At 39.2% G+C, this 18,972-nt stretch overlaps 3 non-coding genes across 3 annotated transcripts; 2 read left to right on the top strand and 1 right to left on the bottom strand.

The window, feature by feature from the left end:
* Positions 1-8,919: 8,919 nt before the first annotated feature.
* Trnav-aac (transfer RNA valine (anticodon AAC)) lies at positions 8,920-8,992 on the top strand. The gene has a single exon. It is a non-coding gene; the product is annotated as a tRNA-Val (tRNA).
* Positions 8,993-12,980: 3,988 nt separating this feature from the next.
* Trnam-cau (transfer RNA methionine (anticodon CAU)) lies at positions 12,981-13,053 on the top strand. Its single transcript has one exon. It is a non-coding gene; the product is annotated as a tRNA-Met (tRNA).
* Positions 13,054-16,382: 3,329 nt separating this feature from the next.
* On the bottom strand, positions 16,383-16,456 carry Trnai-aau (transfer RNA isoleucine (anticodon AAU)). The gene has a single exon. It is a non-coding gene; the product is annotated as a tRNA-Ile (tRNA).
* Positions 16,457-18,972: the final 2,516 nt, after the last annotated feature.

The following is an 18,972-nucleotide window of genomic DNA, read 5'->3' as shown; positions in this document are numbered from 1 at the left end:
GAGAGAGAGAGAGAGAGAGAGATTTATCATGAGGCTCTTCATGGGGAACCAGCTGGGAACTACAGGTAGGGCACTTCAGGGGAACCGGCTGGGGTGCTAGACCAATTTGTTGAGAATGACAGTGTGAAAAGTTTCAAAAAGACCAAGGATAACATCATGAAACCACTGAAATAACCCATTATGCAACTATTTTACCTTTTGGCTTTACCGTATGTGTATAATTCCCTTCATTTAAGCCATTTAAGTGTCTATTAATGCTATGGAACTATTGCAAAGTTCCGTATCATTAGGAAGGAATATTTGAGTTTTTAAAATATTATGCCTTAATTGTCTCTGGTCACTGGCATTATGAAAACCAACCTCAGAAGTGATGTGAAAATTTTCTGCCTGTCATGCACTTATTTCACTAAGTTTTTTCTTTCATATCAACAAACTGGATAGTCTCTTAGGAGAAATTCTTTTTGGCTCCTGCTCATAGCTTACTCCTGCTGTCAGTGGTTTAAGAATTAAGTGACATAAGTCCAACACCAGACTTCTGGGAGAACATGGCGGACAGATAACAGCAACTACCGGAGGCTCTCTGAAAGGCTCGGCTCAGAAGTCAGGAATGATGTGGACTAAGGAGACATGAGCCGGTAGAGATATGCTCTGCTGACTCAGGAACGAACTGGGCTGAGAGAAACCAACTTGGAATGCAGTCCTGGCGCTAAAATAGGAACAGAAAAGACTCGGTGTGGAGGCTGGACCCCGCGCCATTAGAAACCGCAATTTGGGTTTCCCGCCGCTTGGCGGCTGGCTGCCTCCACAGCGGCTCGGCAAGGAGAGACGCGCAGAAGCTCTGGGAACGGGAGTCTGCGAACGGGGTCGAAAACAGGACGGACAAGGAGGCGTACACTGACTTGTGGCGAGGTGAGTGAGAGAAACTGACACTCTATCACAGTTTGACTCCAGCGGAGGACTTTCTGGGCTCGGGCAGTCCTGTAAGAGCAGGGCGCGGTGGCAACTCCAACCACACATTCCCCTCTCAGACGGGATTGGTGAAAAGTGCCTGGCCTGCGTGACGCTGCAGGCGGACTTGGTAGGCTGGCCTAACCCAGATCCCGGAGCCTGACGGTAGCCCGGAGGGGCGACTGACTCCCACGTAGGCTGCTTAGTCCGTAACTTCCTGGTGCACAGCAGTGGGCAGGAACACCTAGCCAGCGCAATTTGATCAGGCTGTGGCTGACAGGCAGGGAAGCTGGGCCTCCTATGTAAGCTTGCATATATATAAGGAACAGAGAATATGGGGAAGGGAAGCAACAAGAAAGGCTCCTCGGCCCCCAATTCTGAAAAACAGGCAATAGTGGACACCGCACCAATAGACATTAAGCGCCATATAGAGAGCCTCACAGACCAATTCAGGAATGAAGTTATCAACGACCTGAAGCTAGAAGTATGCAGAATAGTTAGAGAAATGCTAAGCACCACCCAGGAAAAAACAGATGGTGGAATGGAAGAACAGAAAAAGAGGGGAGAATTGTTTGATGGAGAAAACAGAGAAAGCATAGCGTATGTGAAGCATGTTCAAAGGGACTATCAAGAAATTAAGAAGTCTATCGAAGACTGGCATAACAGCTTGAAAGAAACTAAGGACAGACTATCTGAACTGGAGGGCAGACTTGTAATATGGGAGAATGAAATGAAAAACTTCTTAAAAATAACAAAGAAACAAACAGCAATAATACAAAGACAAGAAGATGATAAGAGGAGCCATAACTTAAGGATTAAGAACATAAAAGAAGAAGTAGGGACACAAACAAGTGAACTACAAAAGCTACTCACAGAAATAATCCAGGAGAATTTTCCTAACTTAGCAAAAGGTAAAGATACTCAGATGTATGAGGCATACAGGACCCCAGCTACCTACAACCCTAACAGAGAAACACCCAGGCATATAATAATAAAAATTCCAGAAATTCAATACAAGAACAGAATATTAAAAGCTGTCAGAGACAAGAAACAGACCACTTACAAGGGAACACCCATCAGAATTACAGCAGATTTCTCTGCACAAACCATCAAATCACGAAGAGCATGGGGGGAAATAATTCAAGCTTTGAAAGATAATAATCTCCAGCCAAGATTGAGATATCCTGCACAACTGTCCCTGGAAATTGATGGAAAAACAAGGTGCTTCCAGGATAAAGAGGAACTGGGGGAATTTGCAACCACCAATTCAAACCTACAGAAAGTATTGCAGGATATTCTAAAAAAAGAAAAAGACAAAGAACCCAGAAATAGTGGCGGGGAGGCCACAACGAATGGAGCAGAGAACAAAATGAAGAAGACAAACTGACAGCTACTGACAGAAAAAGAGCTCAACAGAAATGAGACAGAGAAGATTGGATGATAGGAACAGCTATTTTGGAGAAAATGACCTCTAAGATAATAGGTAATACTGATTTAGTATCATCTTGTTTTGAAGTCTCATCTAGCTTTTGTTCTTCTGTCTCCAATGGTCTAAACAGGTTGTATCTTATTGGATTTTATTATGTACGATAGTATAAGCAAAAACCTTTTAAAGACAAGGAGATTATACAGAAACCATTGTTAATTTTCTGTTAGTCGATTCTAAATACTCTGTAATGCTGTCATTCTCTTAAATGGTTTTACATTGTTTTGATATACTTAATGCTACAGTATACGAAGTTGTACTCAAGGACTTCAAGGAAAGAGTCAATATGGTAACTACTTTTGGGTCGGAATTATCTGGTGGTGAAATACTATTCTGCTTAAATGGTTATGTTTTGATCTGCGCTGTTTCGCTGTTATGCCCTCTTTTTTCTCAATCTCCACTCCATTATTTACTTTTTTATTTTTATCCGTTTAATGAAAGGGAAAAAAATAGCAGGATATAATATAGTAACCCACTTTGACTTTCTATTATCTCGATTTGAAGCCCTGTATTACTCTCACCATCTTGTTTTTGACTGATGTTCCCCTATTCTGTTTTGCTGGATAGTATCAGGTTTGAAAGTTTAGGCATCAGCTGTGAAGATAATGAGATTCATTATAACGCCCATTCTCGCTGACTTTTATCTACTTTTGAAGACCTACAATGTCTCCAATGTTTTGGTTTTGTCGGTTTTGTTCTTTACTGTTTTGTTCAATTGTATTATAACTAATGATATAGGCAATTCTATTAGAGATAGCGGGAGGCATTATGGTAACCATTGTTGATCACCTTGTATTATGTTTTTACATTATCTATTATGTCCACCCTTTTGACTTGACCGATTCTGTTCTGTTATGTCACATTTGGTTTTACTCTCTTCCAAAAAAGCAATAAGAACCGTGGGAGCAATGAAACCCAAAATGTGTAATAGTCATTGTACAAAAGAGAGGAAAAGAAAGTGCTCTAAACTATATAACTGCATGTATATTTAAGTGTATAAGATAGAAAATGATATCACAGAGTTGTATTGGATCATTGAACAGAACTGTTTGCAGTATCATTGTTGGAATGTCCACTCTACAAGCTTTAATTTTGTGACTTGAACAATTATTTCTAAGATGGCAATATGTAATCCATTAACTAGTGATTTCCTACTGTTCATTTTTTTCTTCTGTAAATCTGTATAACTTGTACCCTTTCACTGTTTTTTTTTCTTTTCTCCTTAAATAAAAAAAAAATAAGTCCAACACCAACTTTATCTTGCCCCTAGAGACATAACAGCCACTGTAAGTATTGTGTTATTCAAGACAGCAGAATAGCCTCCTGAATATACCAGCCCATGGCTCTTCCACTTAACATAGATTGGAATACCACGCAATCACACACTTGTGAGCCACACTAACACCACAAGGCATTTTTTCTCATTTAACTGTTTCACTCACACATGCAGGCTTTTAATATAAAATCATTCCTGGTAGGCAATGAAGAGTATGCAATGGAATGGAGAAGACAGCTAAGCGAACTGTTTTCAGCAGTTTGATAAAAATCCTAACTGAAGTGTGCGCTCTCAGGAAGGAATACAACCTCAACTGGGGAAAGAATTAAGAATGGACTGGGGTTTTAATGTTTCTGTTACTCCGTCTTTTCAAGCTAATCCCTGAGTGCTAGTTGGACAGAAAGCTCCTTAAATTCCCATCATCTGTTATTCCAGGGTCCCTTTCCCTTGAAGTGAAGGACCTGAAGCTGCCAGAAGATTGAACCAACAAAGCTTCAAGGCAGACAATCTTTATATTAACCTCACGGGGAAGCTGAAGAGCAGCCAAGTATGAGGGAGATCTGGGTTAAGGTGAGCGAGTCTACTAAAGATTGACAAAAGAATAAAACAAGTTCCTGGCTCAAATTCACTAAGAGTATTTTAGGCGTATCTTGCACAAAAACGCCTCCCATTTGAGAACGTTTGGTTCTTGGTTTTAATATTCCCTTCTGAGGATCAACACAAAATCTGCCGCGAATATTACGTAATAACTAGCTTAACGATTTACAGCTCTTTAAATTCGCACCGAAACAAGCTACAAAGGCTCTGAAAGTACATTGAGCGGAAGGTGCAGGAGCGGTCTCCCGAGCCGCTAGTGGGGTTGCGTAGCAACCGAGCGCCGACCCCCCCCCCCCCAGGAGGGACGACTCGGAAGTGCTTCCTACCAGCGCCAGAGCGAGGCTGGGGTCGCGGGGCAGAGAAAAAAGCTGTCTCTCGAATCCCGCTGGTGTAGCAAGGCCCAGCAAATAGGTTGAAATAGGATAACGTAGCTCAATCCATTTCATTACAAGTTTGACAGAGATGCGATCCCAGGGTCAAAAGAAAGAGCCATCTATTCCACCGACCGAACTCCCAGTGGGTGGGGGTTGGGGGGTGGGGGGTGTCCACTGTTATTAGCACCCGCGGGACCCTGGCGAAGAAAGGACTCAGGAGCTTGCGTTCCGACTTTCTAGCAAGGTCACCACTGCCTAGTGCTGTGGGCAGCCAAGCAACTCAACTATGAAAATACTTAACTGCCATCTTGAAAGCCTTTCCTTGAATGGTGACGAGTGAACGCTCAGTTTCACACACGCGCGCTCACACACACACACACAATTAGGAAACTAGAAGACTTTATTTTTAGCCTGAAATTATTCTCATTCTGAAACTGCAGTTTAAAAAAAACAAATCTCCAGAAGTCTCTTGTGCTGTCAGGCCCTTCTCTAGACCTACTTCCTGCTTTGTCCCTGGTTTCTAATGACCCTCGGAAAGAGATAAAAAATTGCACCTCTTTTCAGGGTAAGCAAGGTGCTTAAGACAAATGAACACGTACACTTAATCTCTCTGTTCCTGGATTTTCACTCTTTTTACAGTCCGCAACACTCGTTTTTGCAAAAGGAAAATATTTTTAATCTATCAAAATGTGAACCAACTTCTGGTTGCAGTCCCGAGCCTACTCTTTGTGACAGGGGCTGTGTGATTTTTTTTTTTTTTTTTTTTTTGTCACTTGGTTGAATTCATTTTCTTTTAGATCAGATAAGTCAAGTGATATCTACACCATATCATCCTGAATGTGCCCGATCTCGTCCTTAAGTCAATTGACATTTGGTGCCCAGAGAAATGAACTTATGCAGAATCCCTCCCTGGATGTTACAAGAGTGTGAGAAGAAAGGTCTACAAGTCTCAGTGGATCAACAGGTGAGGTTATTGCATTCAATTTAAAAGCTTAGTTAAAATTTAGAACTATTTACGGAATGCTGTATCTTCTTTCTTAGGACCTCTCCGCATAATTCAACATAAGGTTTTCAAAGAGCCTGGAGTCCAGTGGATCATGAGTCAGCGCCATCTACTGACCATGAGGGGCTGAGTCCTGGCTCAGGAAATCAAGTTCAGAATAAGGCTGGAGGCCTCCAAATAAAATTTTGTTGAATGGAGGGAGGCATCTAACACCACCATCCAGCATTAATGAAGATGTTCTGTACAGTTTCTCTGCCTGGATCCTTATGTTAATACCCTGACCAACCTTCTGGTTTTTTTATACCACTCTCAACTTTTGTCTTGAGTTGAGAGTGGTACTGACATGCAGATTTATAGCTCAACCTAAATTCATTTACAAGCAAACTTTGCTTACAATATCTAACTACTTTGCATCCAAAGTCCTTCATGAGAAAAACTGGCCTTTCTTCCCAGTATCACTCTTAGTCATTGTTAATTGTTTTCAAAACCTGCTGTTTCATACTACTGACTTTCCAGATGCTTTTGGGTGAGGTGGCCTGATGACTCCATTATCCTTAAAAATAAATGTAAACATTGCCTTAGTGGAGGTGAAAAAAGAAGGTAAGTTGAAAGACAATGAATTATGGAAACTCATATTTTCCCCTTCTTGTCTGGTTTGACAGTGGATGCCTGGATAGAAGAAGGCAGATGTTTTCTACAAAGTATCTTCTGAATAGAAAAAACCTACTTTACCATGAAAGCCTTAAAATCAGTTTCCAGGAGTGGAAACTTAAAAGCAGTAGATTCCAGTCATACTGAAATTCCCATAATGCAAAGTACTAGCCATTTTATGATCATGATGACCCACTGAAAAGCCAGTTATTTCTATTTCTTATAAGTTTATTATGACAGTTGCCTTTTATTAAACCAATAAAAGCTCAAACTGTCATATTTTACTTGCTCACAAAGTAAAAATGATTCTGCAAAAGCTTTCTTGCGTCCTTTCAGCTATGATCAGTTATCTTATCTGTTTCAGGAAACCACAAGGCCTCACAATTTGCCCTATTGCCTTATGGAATACTAAAAATGCAGTTCTAAATTGATAGTAATATGGGCCTCATCAAAAAAGAAGAAAGGTCCCAAGTAATCAAACATTACATCGCTAGGAACTGGAAAAGAAAGAGAAAACTTTGAACCAAAGTTAGTAGAAAGTAGGAATTAGTGGTGGACATCACCAATGACATGACTTCATATATAGAAAATCCTGAAGAACCCCTAAACTTGCTAAATAAACAAATTCAGTAAAAGTCAAAGGATACAAAATCTTATACAAAAATTTGCATCATTATATGTGAGCAACAAAATATTTGGAAAAGTAACTTTTTAAAATTCTATTTACAGTATACAAATACATTTTGAATTTTGCAAATAATTTTACTCAAAGACATGAAAGAACTATACCCTGAAAGTGATAAATCATTAATGAAAAAGATGAAAGCACAAATAAGAATTAATAGTCTTAAAATATCCACATTACTCGAAAGAGTCTATAGATTCAGCATACTCTGCCAAAATTCCAGTGACATATTTTTACAGAAGTACAAAAATTTTTAATTCACATGGAAGCAACAAAAGATTCCCAAAGAACCAAAGCAAATTTTGGGAAAAATGAAGAAATCTGAATGCTTCCACTTATCCTACCTGACTTCAAACTTTACTACAGTGTCTTAGTAATTGAAACACTATAGTACTTGCATTAAAAACAGTCACATAGACCAACGGAATGGATGAAGAATCTAAAAATAAACCCAAGCATTTACAGACAATTAATTTTTGATACTGTTGTCAGGAACATACAATGGAGAAAGGACAGTGCCTTCACTAAATAGTGTTAGATACCCAGATATCACATGCAGAAGAATGAAATGGCCTCATCTCACACCATGTGCAATAATCAAATGGAGTAAGGCTTACTGTAAGAACAATGACTATAAAACTTCTAGAAGAAAACATAAGGAGAAAATTACATGGCATTAGTTGGAACAACTATTTTTTGGGGTATGAATTAAAAGCATAGACGACAAAAGTAAAAATAGATGAATGGGATTACTTCAAACTAAAAGCATCTGTACCACAAAAGAACCAACAAGGTGAAGAGACAACCTACATATCAGGAAAAAATATTTGTAAAACATAACTTAGATACTCAAAATATTTAAGAAACCTAATTCAATAGCAATAATACAAATAACCTGATTAAATGGACAGAAAGTCTGAATAAACATTTTTGAAAAGAAGGTAATAGCCAGTAGGTATATAAAAATATGTTCATCACTCTTCATCGAGAAAATCCAAACCATAATGAGTTATGACTGCACTTATTAGAATAGCTGGTATCAAAAAGATAAGTATTGGCAAACTGCGGAGAAAAGAGAACCCTGGGACACTTTTGCTGGGAATGTAACTTACTATAGCCATTATGAAATAGTATAACAATTTCCTAAAAAATTAAAATAGAACACCCATATGATCAGGCATTCTCACCAGTTGGTACATATTCAAAATAAATGAAACCGATGTTGAAAGAGATACTTGCATGACCAAATTCATTACAGCATTATTCCAATAATCAAGATACAAGCTTAAATCTAAATGTTCATTGGCAGATGAGTGGATAATGAAAGCATGGTACATAGATGCATAATAGAATGCCATTCTGTCTTTAATAACAAGGAAACTTGTCAATTGCAAAAACATAGTTGAGCCTGGAGGACTTTATGTTGAGAGAAATAAAATAAGCACAGAAAGACAAATAACATGATTTCAGTTACACGCGGAGTCTAAAAAATGTCAAGCTCATGGAAGCAGAGAGTAGAATGGTGTTTGTCTACCAAGGGCTAGGAATGAATGTGTGAAGAAATGTTGGTCAGAGGGTCCAAAGTTTCATTTAAATAGGAGAAATAAGTCGTATAGGAGACCTACTATACAGTGTGATAAATACAGTTAATAGCACGTATGGCGTACTTGAAAATTCAAGGAAGTAGATTTTAAGTATTCTCACCACACACGTACACATACGCAGAGAGATATGAAAGTTAAGGGTTATGTTCATTAGCTTGATTTAGCCATTCCACAATATATATACATCTATCAAAGCAGAATGTTGTACATTTTAAGTGTATACGATATTTACTTCTCATTTTAAAGTACAGTGTTAAACATACCTTCCACTTAAGAGACAGCATTCTTTACGGGGGTTTCCGTAGTGTAGTGGTCATCACGCTCGCCTAACACGCGAGAGGTCCCCGGTTCGAAACCGGGCGGAAACAACAGGGTGTTTTTACTTCTTTTAAGAAGCCGCCTAAGCATCTCCTCTGGAGACGCTGCGGTTCCATCGCTTTTAGCAGAAAGCTGTCGCAAGGGCACTCCCAAGCGAGGACGTGCTCGCTTCTCTCCCAAATCGGGAAGTTGTGACCAATGGCACAAGAGTGTTCTTCATTTACTGTACTTGCCTCTTCTTCCCCTTACGGAAGAACGACTGTGACACAGTTCTTTGGAGGCTGATTTTTATTAGAAGCGCCTGGACCTGCATTCACGGCCTTAGCAGTCGCTATGTCGGCTGAAACTTCAAAATAATGAAGTGGTGACCAGTGCGTCCCTAGCTAAAATAAAAGGCTGAAGAAGCCAAATAGACAGGGGGATTAGCTCAGATGGTAGAGCGCTCGCTTAGCATGTGAGAGGTAGTGGGATCGACGCCCACATCCTCCAGGTGTTTTTGTATCTCAACAACTAGAGACGTTTTTGAAGTAAATGGATAACTTTAGAACTTTGGGAAACCCCTGCAATTAACGACCCTGTGGCATAGGAAGGTAGACTGTCGATAACCCCACAAAACTGAAGTAGATGCTGTATGTTTTATTAGTTGTCTTTCCTTTATGCAGGAAGCCCTGATCCCAAGATGCCAGACCGTATCCATTTGTTCTTTGTCTCTCTGCCGTCTCTAACCACGTGACTCAAAATACAATGTATTTCTGGCATATGTAAGGCCAAGAAGCCAGCCTTCCAGTCGGGGGACTGAAAAGTAGAGCTCTCAGTGATCAGAAAGTATTGCCGAGGCTGTGGGCGGCAAACCCATAAAATGAAAATGAATTCCTTGGGCACACTCCCAAATTGTGAGAATGTGGCTCTCGTTCACGGATTATGCACACCATATACACACACTATAGATTCTGAGAACTGAACTAAGTAATAAACCAAATCTGCACTGGACTGTACCTACTCCAGAAAAGCCTAAAAAGCATTGCGAAAGCTTTGACAATGGAACTGAAATTGAAACCATCCCCCCAAAAGACAGTGGATACTTGCAAGCAGAAAATATTCATATATTGCCCGCAAACACAAAAATAGTTGCATTATCCAACATATTTAAGAAGAGAGCATCTCATAACATAAAACTCAAAATGGCCAGATAAAATCTAAAATTACACAGTTTGTAAAGAAATAGGAAATGATAATTCCCTTAGAATGAGACAATAAACTCTAAGGATTAAATGGCATGGGTCTTCTAACAAGTATTTCAAAGCAGTTGTAATAATGCCTCAAGAAATAAGGACAGTTATTCTAAATGAAAGTTAAGAAGTCTTAGCAAACATTAAAGATAAATGAAGGCCACGTTGTAATCACAGAATTTATTGCATAAACAAAAATTTAAAAATCAAAAGATAAACCAACACATTTTGTGGACTCAACGCTGGACTAGAAAGGACAGAGGCAAAAGCCAGGAAACTTAATTAGAAAGCAATAGTAATGATCCAATCAGAACAACAGAAAGTGTTCTTAAAGATGAATAGTCTCAGAAGCCAACAGATCTAACATGTACATCTCTTCAGTACCAAAAGAGGACAACGGGAGAACAGGAAAGGTGGGGAGTATTTGAAGGGTTGGTAGCTAAAAACTTTCCAAATTTAACAAATGTACAATTCTATAGATTCAAACCTCATTCCAGATAAGCTACAGGAACTGTTTTATTTTCTTACCAGCAATTATGGAGGCCAGAACAAATGGAAGAACACTTTTTGAAAGGCTGAAAGCAAAGAACTGTCAACCCAGAGCTCTTTTTGCAGTAAAATATGTAGGTAAAATGAACACATTTTCATTTGAAGGTAAAGTGAGATGGAAATTACTTACACAGGATAGAAATGACACCATAAGAAACATGGAACAACAGGAATAATGAAACAATACTTTTTTTAATACCAGGAATTAAATTCAAGACCTCACAGCTTCCAGACAGGCACTGTGCTGCCGAGCTCTTTCCTCAGCCCCATCAGATACTTTGATAAACAGTTGAATAAATATTTTACAGTTGTACAGAAAATACTACAAAAGTACTATACATATAGCACAATGAAACACAGTACATGATGCCCTAAAACAAAATATCTAAGCCAAAAGAAGGCAGGAAGAAAGAAATGAATAAAGGATGAAAATACTGGAAATACGAAGATGACAAATCATGAAGTAGTAAACATATCTTTAAAATATCAGTAATTACCACAAAGGTGAAGAGTTTAAATGTATCAATTAAAATCATCAGAATTGACTAAAATAAATAATATTCAATTATATGCTAACTATAAGAAATGTATTCCTAATATGAGATAACTAGATTAACAACAAAAAGATGAAGACAATATACACCAGAGTTCAAGGCACAGAAATTTACCAGGAGTGATGAGGGCTGCTACATAATTATACAGGGTCAAATGAAGGAGCAGACACAACAATCTTAAACTTATGTGCCTCTGGCCACAGAGCTTCAAGCTCATCAAATCTAATTATCAAACAATAGACCTAAAAAGGCCCACAATAATTGCACACTTCAACAATTCTCTCAAAAATTGATAGATCTAGTAGACCAAAACAGAAAAGAAAAGAAAAAAAGCAAGGATACTAAAGAAATGAACAATGTCACTAGGGGGACTGTTTCAACAAAGCAAATATCCCAATGTGAGTAAAAACATGGGCCAGGGCATTGAGAGATAAGAACACACTAGAACTAAGGAATCAGATATGACCAGGGTGAGAAGACTGATGTCATAACACGGCTCTAAAGTTTCCTGCATGGAAATGTCCCAGGAGACAAAAAATGGTGAATCAGGGAGCGTAGTGTCACTTGTTCAAATTTTTCCTGACCAAAGTGACATGATTCTTTCTGAATCTACTGAGCTTCCTGGCACAGGGAAGCTCTACAATAATTACACAGAGAAGGACTAGAGAGGAAGCAAAAGGTTCTGATGATTTGCTCAGAAATGAAGAACAGTTTTTGGTGGGTCACTGGATATGAAGATGAGGGAGAGGAAGGGCCAAACTCAGATGACAGGTTCAAGAAGAGTTGGGAATTTGAGTTGAGTGAAGGAAAGCACAAATTCATGATTGGTAGATATTTGGTGTATGGATGAATGCATCTGAGTGGAGAAGCAGGGAGCCATGATCTGGCCCAGAGGAGGAGCATGTTTCCAATCCAAATATTCTGCTTCTCTGTTTAAGCTTTGCCATTTGGTACTGGCTCTGAGACTCAAAAATGACGTTTAACCTTTGTGAGCCACCCTTTAATCTGAAAAGTGTGCTCAGTGATACAGATAGGAATTTCTGGTGAGGTGTTAGAGAGTCCTTAGAACAGTTCTTGCTTACACAGACACACATGAGTTTTTCTCCTTCATTATTTCCCAGCTTTAACTTTGTGTCTGAGGAAAACAGTTTCATCTTGGTAGTTAACAACTTTCACACTAGAACAAACAAATTCATTAAGAAAGAAAGCACAATAGAGATTAGTGGAGAGTAGGTGGAGAGGTGTTAAATGATACCAACAGAAGATAGAAAGAAAATGAATGAAAAAACAAAAAGCAAAAATTATTACTAAAATATTAGATAGTAGATCTATATGTAAACATAATAATATTAAATGTGAATGATCTAAACACATTAATTTAAAAACCAGAAAAGTTTATGTAAAGTTTAAGAATGAGTGAAACTTCTGAGGAAGAGTGGGGGGAAAGCCAGGTTACCAATACACGAGAAAAAAAAAAGCTGCAAAGGAGGTGATACGTCCCTGATCGCGACCCGTAGACGGGTAAATGAAAACTGGACTGCGTTGCTTCTGGGTGTCAAATCCTCCAAAAGCGACATCGGCTGATGTGGCTTGATTTCCAACCGGCACTGCACTGATCATGTTCTTCAAATGCTATAAACTAATAGAGCATTGACTGAAGAATAAGCTTAGGTACTTTAAAAAGGAAAAAAAGCCAAGTAGTATGTGCCCTCTTAGCGCAGCCGGCAGCGCGTCAGTCTCATAATCTGAAGGTCCTGAGTTCGAACCTCAGAGAGGGCAGAGACTTTTAGTTTCCCCGAGGATTCGGAGGAAAACAAAGCTGAGTTTAAAAAAAAAGAAAGCCAGGAAGCAGCCTCAAAAAAATGCAATCCCTGAAATCACGAACTATTGAAATTATAGTTAAAATAGGCAGTGAGGAATTAGTCTACACCAAGCTGTCACGGTTCCGATGTAAGTAACAGGGCAAATTGTCTTCTTCCTAACCCGTGTATGGTGTGGGCTGAATGAATATGTAGATTTATTCATCTGAAAAATTCTGCAGACACACCTTGGACAGGGGCTGTTGTAGGTGCAACAACTGAAGAGAAAACAAAATGCAAAAGAAGAAAGAATCCCTGCGCTCACAGCACTCACTACATCTTAGTTGGGTAGAAATAGACCATAGGTACTGTGACAGAAGTGAACAGACAGCAAAGGGGTTAGTAACCTGGAGATAGCACATTCAGCTTTCCAGGGAAGAGTCAGGGCAGCTCTCATCTTGAACACATCACTTAGTGTCTTCCAGTCGTCTTGCTGAGTAAGTTTTCCTAATATTGTCCTAAGAGTAATTCTTGTTTATCAAAGCAACTCGGGGCACGAGGACTTTTTGAGCATTATGGCTCGGTGGCTTGGTTGGAGAAATGGTGGTGCCTCAGATGATTGGCAGCACCTGCAGCAGGACTAGGGCCATAGGAACTGCTCTGCTAACAGCCGCTGCTTTAGTGGCTTTTCACCGGGATGCAGCCTCTCACACTGACATGTTAGTCCAGGTGCTTACCAGGGGCTAGAAGTATAATTACAGATTGAAGGTGGAGTCAGCAGAATCCTCTTCCTGGAAAGAAAAGTCTTTCTCTAAGTTTTGCAATATTGTCACTATGTGGTAGGCAAAAACAACAACAACAACAAGGCAAAACAAAACAAAAAAACACCTGAGTGCTCTTCGCAAAAAAATGGGAGCTTTGCCTACCTGCACATCAGGGTCAAGTGCTCAGGAAGTGGAGATGGTTAAACAGTGAAGCCACCAGGTTGGAAGGTCTATGCTGAAGAGAAATAATCTGAAAATTTGTAGTTTTTCCATCCACAATGTGACTGGACCTAAGTTCTTAGGAAGAACAGGAAGAAACAAAATGTCTTTTTAAAATATTCTTTAGGGAATTAAAAAAAATCCTTTCCTCATTATTTCAGATTCTAAATTCATACAGCTAAGTAGCATTTCTCTTCAACATTTTACTGAAAGTTCCAGCTGGGGCAATGGGCAACATATTGAAATAAAAAGCAGCCAGGCCAGAAAGGGAGAAGACACACTGTGTGTGTGTGTGTGTGTGTGTGTGTGTGTGTGTGTGTGTGTAACATAACTGTGTATATAGAAAACCCTTTAAAAGATTAAATCTAATAAATGAATCTTTGAGGGCTGCAAGACATAAAAAATTCAATTACATTCCTATTCACGAGGAACAAATCACCCAAAAATAAAATAAAGATAATACATTGTTCATTCTTTATTCAACAGAAATACTTTGGAATACATTTAGAAAAAAACACAAGATATGCTCTTACAACTATATATAATTATTAAAAGAAATTTAAGAAGATCTAAAATTTTTGGAAAGATATTCCAAGACCACTACTCTCTACGTTCATCTATATATTAATTGAATCCATATCCAAACCTCAACTGACATTCTTGTTGTTTTTAAGATATTGAACATTGACAGTCTGATCTTAAAATTCTTAAGTCGGCATAAGTGATTCAGAATATCCAAAAACAACTCTGAAAAAGATGAATACAATTGAAGGACTAATATTTCCAGACTTAAAACTCACAATAAAACCGCAGTTATCAAGTCCTGAGGATCAGTGAAAGACTTGGGAGGAAATAGCCCCTTACATCAACATCTCATGCATTTCAAAAGCGGTTCCAAGGCAATGCATTGGAAAATGGTACTGAGACAACTGGAAATCAAAAGATGAAATTGGATACCTTCATTAAAAAAGTTAACTCGGAATTGATCATAGATTAACTGAAAGAGCTTAAACTATAAAATTTTGAGAAAAGGAGCAAGTGTGAGAAATTAAAGTTTTCATTGTTTTCAGTAAAGCCAAATGTACAGCATTTTGATTTAAAAATCATTATATTAACATGAAATATTAATATTATTACTCTTGCCACTGCCATTCACTTAGTAGCTTGAGTTTATTTCTACCATCAGTGTATCTGTAAGACTAACTCATGGCTCAGATTTATTATTAAATAGATTTTTTTTCCTTAGATAGGGACAGAATGAGTATGCTCATTATTATGGTTTTTCCATCTACCCTACCATAGGTTAGATATCAGCATTCCTTCTGTTTTCCTTTTTCAAAATAGAATTTCATTCAGTACTTAAACTTTTTGTCCAGAACCATCTTTTGCAGAAGAGATGGATCCTAACCTTGAAGGCAAAAGTTCTACCTAGTTGCCTCAATTGTCTTGATATTGATGTTTACAAATGCAACCAGTGATGTGTGAGAAAAAAATCTTGGGGAAAGCATTTAAGCAATATTTTCCTCAATCAGGTACAGAGAGAGAGAGAGGAGAGGAGAGAAAGGACAGAGGGAGAGGGGAGAAGGAAAAGGGGAGAGGAAGGGATGCATTTTTCTGTCTCTGGACTTTGCCTCAAAATTGAAGGGAAAGTAGCTGGAGCATGAGGCCCTTTTGCTGAGAATACAGCCAGTCTATTAACAGGCCCTAAGCTTTCTTTCCCTCTATAATCTATCAGTACAACCATCTCTCACTTAATGTAAATGGCATGTGACTGTCTTTATTCTGTGTATGTCTACTGAAAGCTAAAGATACCATAAATAAAAGATTTGAATTCTAACTTGTTCTGGTTATTTACAAATCTCAAAACCAGTCAACTTGATGCTATAGAAAATATAAATTTCAGATGCAACATGACTCACTACTTTACTCACCATCAGTCAGTGAGGTGGAATTACTTGGAAGTCCTCTCTCCCATCTCAGCCTCAGCAAAGTTGGTTTCAGACTTTTCCTGATTTTGGATCTATCAGGCATGCCCTGCCCTCCTCCCATCCTGATTCTAGGAATGTATAGCGCCACTCTGAGCCTCAGGGGTACACTGAGAAAAATGAAACCAGTTGGCATGTATTGGGTGGAGATGGCATAGCTTCTCAGTTATGAGGACAAATCACACTCATTCCAGACACATACTGCACAATCTTTAGTCTTTCAGTGTTTCTGAGCATCCTACAACAGTAGCTTGTGATTAAGTGGAGAAGGCCGCCAAGAAACACGATCTTATCGGTACTACACTTAGTAGGTAAATGAACTGCTAAAAGCAACTCATGAATGGCCCGTACGGGGATCGAACCCGCGACCTTGGCGTTATTAGCACCACGCTCTAACCAACTGAGCTAACCGGCCACCTGGCTTTATCGTGGGGTGTTTCTTAATATAGTTTAAGATAAACGCTGCAATTCAATGACTTTTCTCAAGTTTGCCTTGAGGCAAGATTCTAAACCTCACATCTCTGTAAACTAAAATTCTGCAGACGAAAGAATTCACAAGTCGTCTGCTTCTGTGATTCAGGACCACCACAGGAGGACTGACGTAAGACAGAGTCACCGCACAACTCGGCGAAGGGACAGAAGTCGCCTTGTGGCTTCGGGGCAATTCCTGTGGCGTCTTCTGTTGACGGATCCACGAACGCACTCCCGTGTTCACCAAACTGGAAAGCCACTCCCACGTTTTTACTTGAAGACACTTCAGACAAATATGTTCTTTGCCATCTTCGGCTTCGCATTTCCTTATGAAATAAAGTGACACCTTATTCATGCACAAAAAAGACTGCATGAAAGCCCTTGCTCGTAACCTTTTGACGACAGAGGGACTCCCTGAAGCCCCGTGATCACTCGGCCTCCCGAGCTGGACGCCCTCTGCCGCAGGGGAAAGAGCGCCGGTCGGCGAGCGAGTGGAGCGACCTCCGCCGGCGTCTGTGGCGCAGGGACCCTGCCAGCCTCCGGACTCTTGGGAACGGTGGGTGGCGCGGGGAAGCGGGTCCGCACCCCGCAGCGCCCAGAATGCCTGAGGATGGGCGCCCCCTAGCTCCACCACAGGCCGACTGCTCTCTGCCTGGACCTCTCTGGTCCAGAAATCGCGCCCTGGAAGCTCTGCTTCTTTCCTCGCTGGTTCCGCATCGGCGCCCTCCTGGCCGTTCGCGCACTGCGCAAACTGGACTAGCCCTTCGGGCACTGCCGGAGCGTTTTCCTTCGCGGAGAAATGAAAGCTTGCCTACACAGAAACTTATTTATGAGTGTTCATAACATTATTCATAACAGCCAAAGATGGAAACAACTTCAATGTCCACAGTCCTTGCACTCACTATGTGACCCCAGGACAGCCTCAAACTTGCAGTGATCCTCCTGCCTCAGCCTCCCAAGTACTGGGATTATAGACGTGTGCCACCATATCTGGCCTCTATCACAAATTAAAAATAAAAATAGTCTGGGAATATAGCTGGGATTCAGTCCCCAATATTATCACCAAAAAGGGGGGCATATATCAATGAAGTAGGAAATAGATGAGTGATCATGAAAATCACTGATAAAATTGATTGTTTAAAAGAGCAACACATCCTAGACAGATTAAAAAAACAAGAGACATCACTAAAAGTACTTACAAAGATTATAAATGATAAGTAATCCTGAATACGATAATAAAAGAAATGGCAACTTTATGAACAAATTTTTGGCAAAAAAATGCTAAACAAAATGGATACATTCGTTTATGACACAAACTACTTAAACATACAAAAGAGAAAATAAGAATATTGAAGAGACTTTTATCTGTTAAAGGCATAAGACTTATAAATGTAAAACTTGTCCCAAAGCCAGTGGAGACTTCAATGATGCAGCTTAAATATCTTTAGAAAAAAGAAATGTCAATCATAACATCTTCTAGATAGAAGAGAATGGAATGCTTCCTGTCATCCTTTATGAGTCCAGCATAACTCTCAAACTAGAAGCAAAGAAAGTCATAAAGGAAAGAAAAATTATATGCACTTAAAGGTAAAGAGTGTTTTAAAATAAAATTACAAACTGAATCCAGTCCTATCTGTAAAAGATAATACCCTTTGAATTACAGGAGCTTACCTCATGTATAAAAGATTAGCTTGGCATTAGAAATTCAATCAAATGTAATATACCATACACACACACGCACACACACACACACACACACACACACATATATATATGCCATTTCATTAGATGCAGAAAAATACTTAATCAAATTCACCATCCCTTCATGACTTTAAAAACAGAAATTCTCTAGAGGGGAGGAGAAAAAAAGAGAAAAATTCAATAAACTAAGAATGGAAACTCCCTCAAATGAATAACAGCCATTAAAATACTTCTACAGCTAATGACATGCATAGTGTTGAAGAAATACATATATATCCCTTAAGACTGGGTGGAAGGGAGGCAATAATGTTTTTACTTCCTTTCACGGGAACAAAACATGGTCAGGTACAGTATGAACATGGGACTTTCATCTAATTATCTGAGAGTTGACCAGCTATTAAGCAGAAAGACAATGCAGGGAAGCAATTTGAAAGGAGGACGAGGGACACAGGAGACAGCTTTTAATTCAGGTGGCCAACAACCTCTTGCTAAAGAGGTGTCCTCCCACCTAAGGATTTGTCTCCCTAAAGCATCCATTTTGGATAAAACATGTCCAAAATGAATTGAGAACCAGATCTTCCTCTAACTTCTTGAATAAACCACATTAAAAAATGTTTTTGAAATTTCCACATTATCCACTATTTGAAGAAACTCCTTGAGATTTGGTATTAATCACACATCACATGACATTGAGCTCAGTTGGGCAAAACAAAGCTTAAAACATTGAATAAAGTATTTGATATTTTTGTATTTTGGCTT

The sequence above is a fragment of the Cavia porcellus genome, unplaced genomic scaffold (genome assembly GCF_034190915.1).
Source record: "Cavia porcellus strain 051 isolate PalLab524CR breed Dunkin Hartley unplaced genomic scaffold, mCavPor4.1 scaffold_13, whole genome shotgun sequence".
Classification (NCBI taxonomy): Eukaryota; Metazoa; Chordata; class Mammalia; order Rodentia; family Caviidae; genus Cavia; species Cavia porcellus.
This window is presented reverse-complemented; position numbering and strand designations above follow the sequence as displayed.